This window comes from Calonectris borealis, chromosome 3, assembly GCF_964195595.1.
Source record: "Calonectris borealis chromosome 3, bCalBor7.hap1.2, whole genome shotgun sequence".
Classification (NCBI taxonomy): Eukaryota; Metazoa; Chordata; class Aves; order Procellariiformes; family Procellariidae; genus Calonectris; species Calonectris borealis.
In genome coordinates, this window is record NC_134314.1 from 109,165,953 (window position 1) to 109,171,952 (window position 6,000).

Genomic DNA, 6,000 nt, shown 5'->3' on the forward strand with positions numbered 1-6,000 from the left:
GTGTTTAACCCTCAGAGGCATCGTAGGGGTACACTGAGCAGGACAGTCGTCCGCCGAGGGTGGAGGAGAGCCCTGCACTGGGCAGGGTGCCTGTCAGTGATCCCCCCAGGGAGCTGGTGGGGTAGGAAGTTCCTTTAGTGTTTACACCAGCAGGAAACATGGCCTAGCCTCCCCATAGCCCCAGATGCCCTCCTGATGGCTGGAGACTCGCTGGCTTTGATGCAGGAGCTTTCCTCCTGGAAAGTTTCCTACCTGCCCAATGCCCACACTTCGCTGCGAGCCCACAGCCTTGGAAAGCAGGCACCAATACCTCTCTGCTCTCCCAGCTCAGGACATCCTTCTCCAGGGCTAACGATAAAGCATAATCCACAGTCCCAGCTAACTTGTGGTGGGACAGGACCCGTCCAAACCATGTGCATTTATCCAGCGCAGGCATCAGAACTGATGACAAACTTTTTTCACGCCATCCTTCGATGACTGTGCGCTATAAAAAGCTTTGGGCTGCCTGAACAGGAGAAAGGGGCAGAGTCAGGAGGCTTGAGAGCACCAGCCTTTGCCGTGAGCCAGGAGACTGCTGGCTCGAGCGCTTCCTCTGATCTCAGCAGCCTTAATCGGAAGAGCAGATGGAACCCATATAATAAAGATGCAAATTTGTAACACAAACAACTCATTGTATATTTTCCCAACCCAGACTTCAGCTAGGGCAACGTATTTTGCAGACATTCCCTTTGTACATGTGCAAGTACTACCTGGTGTTTGAGCATGACGTGCCTGAGCCACATGCTGAGCTAAACACCTGCAAAACTGCACAAGCACCACTGAGCACATGTCCTACAGTGCCTATAGTCTATAGGAGACATATGTTCAAACTGGCTGTTTGGCACATGGTTAGCAAGAGGAGAGGAAACAAATCAACATGAAATGGATTTGTGGAAGATCCTGCAGATTAAGTTTAAAGCAATATTTCACAGGTCCTGCTCAAATATTAACAGTAACCCCCTGCATCTGGAGATGATAGACAGACATCACTATCCATGTTGTACAGCTGAGAAACGGCAGTATGCAGTAAGGTTAAATTACCAGACTCCAAAACAAACCCATGACAGAACCACAGGAATAACTCGGGCTGCATTTCTCTTGCCTCGCACCCTAAGCTCATACTGCTATGCTGGCCAGCCAGAAACAGGTATTTAGCAGCTACCCTCTATCCAAATGGGGGTGCTGAGCTCAGCTTTTTGGGCTGCTCCACGGAAAGCAAAGATCCATAACACGGTGCAGACAGGAAAGCTGCTCATTTGTAATTTTGGAGGAAGAAAGATGAAAAACCATCAACTTTTAGAGAGATGCAAACCACACAACACAGGCAGCAGTGAAGCGGGTTTCTTTGGAAGACAAGCACCGGTCAGTGCTTCTTTTTAACCCAGGGCTGTAAGTGCTCAAGAGGAAGAGCAGCACAGTTGTCCTGCCACGATGCTGCACTGCAGCGAGGCATGGTTACCGTGCTTTGCCAAGGAGAGGCTTGCAAGACAGCAGCACTTTGAAAAGGTCAATTCCTAGTAGGTCAATGGTGAAAAGATGAAACCCAGGAGCCGTCTGACATCTGCGTTAAAGCCAAGGGATGAGCTCCTCAAGATTACCATTGCCACAGCAATCGCCAAAAGGATTTCTGCTCATGATGTTCAACAATTGCAACTCTCTTTGACCATTTCTACCAAAAGGACCAGTCAAGCTCAGTGACCTGTGCTATAGCATCTGCAGATCTGACTATCTGTACCATCTTGCAGGACTGTACGGATGTAACAGAATTGAGCTTCAGCATTTACTGCGAGACAGAGAAGCTCTGCTCCTTCATTTCCCACATGGGAAAATAAGGGTTAAATAGGATCCTAACCAGGAGCAAACAGGGAATCAGTAGCACGGCTGGAAAACACCTTCACAAGCTGCTGCTGTGATCAGTAGGAATGTTTTGAGGTTATAACTAGTCATTAAGCCACCCAAACAGCTTGTCAGCTCAGCTGTGGCGAGCACGATGACCAAGAGCAGTGGTTACCTCTGACATTCGCCAAAACAGAATGGCTGGTTCAAGTGCAAACTCCAAACACTGCCCGAGCATCGAGTGCCGTGGTCTCGGGATGGATGCGCGGGAGCCTCTGCGGACATGGCTAACAGGTTTCACCAGGCCCGCTGGCAGAGGTGTCGAAAAGAAACCAGGCAAAGCCTTTGGGTGCAGAAGCTCTGAAATAGGAGCCGCAAAGTGTGGCTTAAGAACAACTTGTTCTGGTGCCTGTGAAGATGGATTCACTTTTAGAAGATGGATTTAAACATTTAGTGGACAGGCAGTGCAGGAAGTCTCAGTCTGGGGAGGGTTAAACAAGCTGACATTTTCACTGGGCATTGCACTGCCAAAAGTCATATCTCCTGTGGCATCAGATGTCAGACCAGCAGCAGATGCCCCATCCCAGAGACCCAGCACCTGTACAAAAGGTTCCCCTGGGAACAAAAAGTGGCAGGATTAGCTCCTTGTCAGCATCGCCAGGGTTTTGCTGGCCTTTCGGGCCACATTTGGTGCTGTCTGTCCCTGTGCTCTAGTGAGGACGGGAGAATTGGATTATTTGGGGAAGGGCTTGTATGGAAACGCTGCCACACATCTCCAGAGAGCATCAGTTCAGTTAGGTCTGCGTGCTGGCTGCATTTATTGCATGAGGGAGTTTGGCACCAGCAGCACTGCGCAGGAGAGGTGCGGGATTTATAATTTACTTTCAGGTTTTGCTCCATAAAAATTTTTCTTATTTTTGACCTTTCTATCAAATTGGTGAAGCCAAGAAAACAGCCAACGCACCATTTTGGAGTCTCTGAAATCTGTCAAATGGATACCCAGGACAAAAGGCCTTATTTCTGCCTGTTGTGGGGATTTGCTTAATTGATTTTAATTAGAACCAGACAGATTTCCACTCTCTCTTTAGGACAGGAGCAACTTTATAGATTGGTCTTGCTACCGGGGAGCAAGCACCAAATTACATTTTCCCCAAAGCTGCCCTGCTGCAGTAATAACGATGATAAAAACCTTTGCTTTTTCCAATAGTCCTGATTAAAACCAGCACCCCCAAGCTCCCCCCAGCCCAGGTGTGAACAGCAGCATGCTCTGGGACAAAGGCGAGCCCCTGAGCCTGGTTTCAGGTCTCCCTGTAGCAAGTAGTGGGGAGACACGGGCTGCAGGGAGCTCGGAGGCTGAGCCGCAGGGCAGGGCTGGGGAAGCTGGAGGAGGCAGTCGGGATTTCAAGTCTTAGTGGTCACAAGGGGGATCTGCTCAGTCCCATCTTTAATATCACACCCCCCCACCTCCATCGTGAGTTGTTTTTCCTCCTCTCATAAGAGACCAGAGCTTTGTGCCAGGGACCAGCCAGGCAGAGCCCGTCCCCTCGAGGGGCTCCTGGGGAGCTCGCGGTGGGGAAGCTGGCAGCAAACCAGAGATATGTGCAGGGTGCCCACCATTCATGCACTGGTGCGAAGAGCCACACAGTGAAGACACAGGTATAAGTGCTAATTTGGAGCTTCCCCCCATCAGCAACGCTTGTCTTTCTCTTTAGGGCCAAATTAATCACCCAGCGCTTTTACGCCTCTTTCCGGAGCGCCGCAGGGGGAGGCCACCCACTCCGGGACGCCCACCAACACCAGGGCTGGATAACTCGCCTCCCGCTTGCGGGAGCCGTGCCGTGCCGTCCCGCTAGCGCCCGCCACGCCGTACCGCACCGCCGCTGCAAACCAACCCTGCCTCCTCACCGGTGCAGCTTAGAGGTCGCAGCCAGCGAACGCTTGATCTGGTCAAAGGTGCATGGCACCGGGCTATCCCGATATCATCTTCTGCTTTTTAAATATAGATGTTTTAGATGCAAGTTTTACAGCTAAAGAGCGATAGTAGGTAATGAAGAGTAAATGCCATCGCTTCACCCCCATCCGCCAGCGACACGGTATTTTCTGCTGCTCTTCCCTGATTGTGAAAACCAGGTTTTTCAAAAAAAGGGCTTTAATGAAATAGTTCCTTGGTATTTGAACCCAGCTGGGCTGAAACAGCTGATTTACTACTCGGTGGACAGCAATTCCAGGTAGGAACCAAACCAAACGTCTTTTTGAAATTTGTGGCCAGTTTCATTCTGGGTCAGCCCAACCATTTCAATGCAGAGCACGTTAACATTTTTTCTAAGTTTGTTGGTGTTGCCAAATCCATACTTACTGTGGAAAAGGTGCTATGGCAGATGGCCCGCCCCCCCCCCCCCCCCCCCCCCCCCTTTTCCCGCCTGACTGCGCTTGCCGCAGAGGGTCAGCATCGCTCTCGCCCGCGGCACGTGTGCTCGGCAATTGCAGCTGGAAAGGTCAGCGGAGCTGCGTGCCGGGAACGGCTCCGACACGCAGCCGTGCGGTAGGGAGTGTTAGACGTGCGAGGTGCCTCCATCTGTGCCGCATCCTGTGCTTTCCGAGACAAAGCCGCATGTTCCTCCCTACGTGCATCGACTGTCACACATTTTATTAAAGATCTTTCAGTTCTGCTGGAAATCGCCCCTTGTCGTAGTCTCGCCGTGACACGGGGGTATTGTGCCGAGCTCCACGGACAGGAAACTGAAGAGTCATGGTCTCGTTATTCTTCAGGGGGCTGTTTTTTATCCGCCCTTGCCTTGCCTCCTACTTGTTTTGGCATGACCCTGCAGTTCACGTACATGCATACGGTCCAGCCAGAGTGTACTTTATTACTATTCAACCCAAACTGCATCCTGTACAAGACACCACCAAGAGTTCACTGACATGTAAAGCCCAGACACAGGAAGAGCTATAAGCTTGGCTAGATCCAATATTCCTCCCAGTCGAAAGCAATGGCTTCTCCCACGCGCTTGCTAACCACGGCATGGTAACACCCTCCTGTATTTTCTAGCTGACTTCTCTTCACGCTCACACACACAATGCACTTTCAGGCAGCGCTGCAATTTATTTTCCAAACTGACACTCAGCATTTCCATCCCCCTGTGGGACCAGCGAGTTGTAAAACCCCAGGTGACAGTGGCACCAGCTGAACCAGGGTTAGTTACAGTGAATCCCACAGGAGCCCATACCACCCACAAGCCATCCTTACTCCTCTTGTTATCCGCATGCATAACTAGAGCCAGGCTAAAATTCAGTCCTGCTTCTCTTGCACCCACCCACTGGCCAGAGGGAAGCGACACCCCCCCGTCCCCTCCACCGAAAGTGCAGTGGGATGTGAAGGCTTCACGTAGACTCTAGGACCGACAAGGCGAGAGTAGCTCAATCCATCTTCCAGCAGGCAGGTCAAAGGGAATGGCACATTTGGGCTTGGGATCAAAACAGGGGCTCGCCTCCACTGGCACTGCCTGGAGGTGATGGCAGCGCTCCCCCAAATACCCAGCAAGCAGTCCCGCCCTGACCCGCACCCCCCTTTCCACCCACCACACACAGACCGGCACAAGCGCTGCTCCACAGGCTGGGAGGGGGATAAGTTGTCCATTGCTGGCTCAAGTCCATGTTTTCCTTGGTTTTGCCCATGCTTGGGTGTATCGGGATTTTCCACCCTAGGAAGGGGGGAACGGGTGCATGCCCACCTGTGCTGTTTGCACCCCGATGGTGAGCCTGCCTTTCATTTTCACGCCCAAAGAGAGAGGTTACAGAGGACCATTGGTATGCCTATTTATATCGCTGAGTATTGGATTGTGACTTGCTGTGTTTTGATACTGTGGATATTTTTCTTTTTTTTTTTTTTTTTTTTTTTTTAAGTTAAATATATTCTATTGCTGGACAGCTGGAATGAAATGCAGAGTCTCTTTACATAGCCTGGAGAAACCCATCAGCCCTGGCTCAAAATGGGTCTTCCTCCTCCCACCAGCTGGGTGGTGGAGAGCATCCAGTAGACACCAGCCCACACCTGCATCACCCAAGGAGAGGAGGCAGGGGCCAGGGCACGGCTTTCTTAAGGACCCAGAGCCTTACAGGGGAGCA

General features: G+C 51.2%; 1 protein-coding gene across 2 annotated transcripts in view; it reads left to right on the plus strand.

Moving 5' to 3' along the window:
- Positions 1–5,783, plus strand: part of STUM (stum, mechanosensory transduction mediator homolog) — a 51,406-nt gene extending 45,623 nt beyond the window's left edge. Inside the window, exon 4 of one of the 2 annotated variants that reach the window (XM_075148166.1) lies at positions 3,588–5,783. The gene's annotated coding sequence lies outside the window, so the exon portion shown is untranslated. The remainder of the gene's footprint in view (positions 1–3,587) is intronic. The other variant, XM_075148165.1, reaches the window with a different exon arrangement.
- Positions 5,784–6,000: the final 217 nt, after the last annotated feature.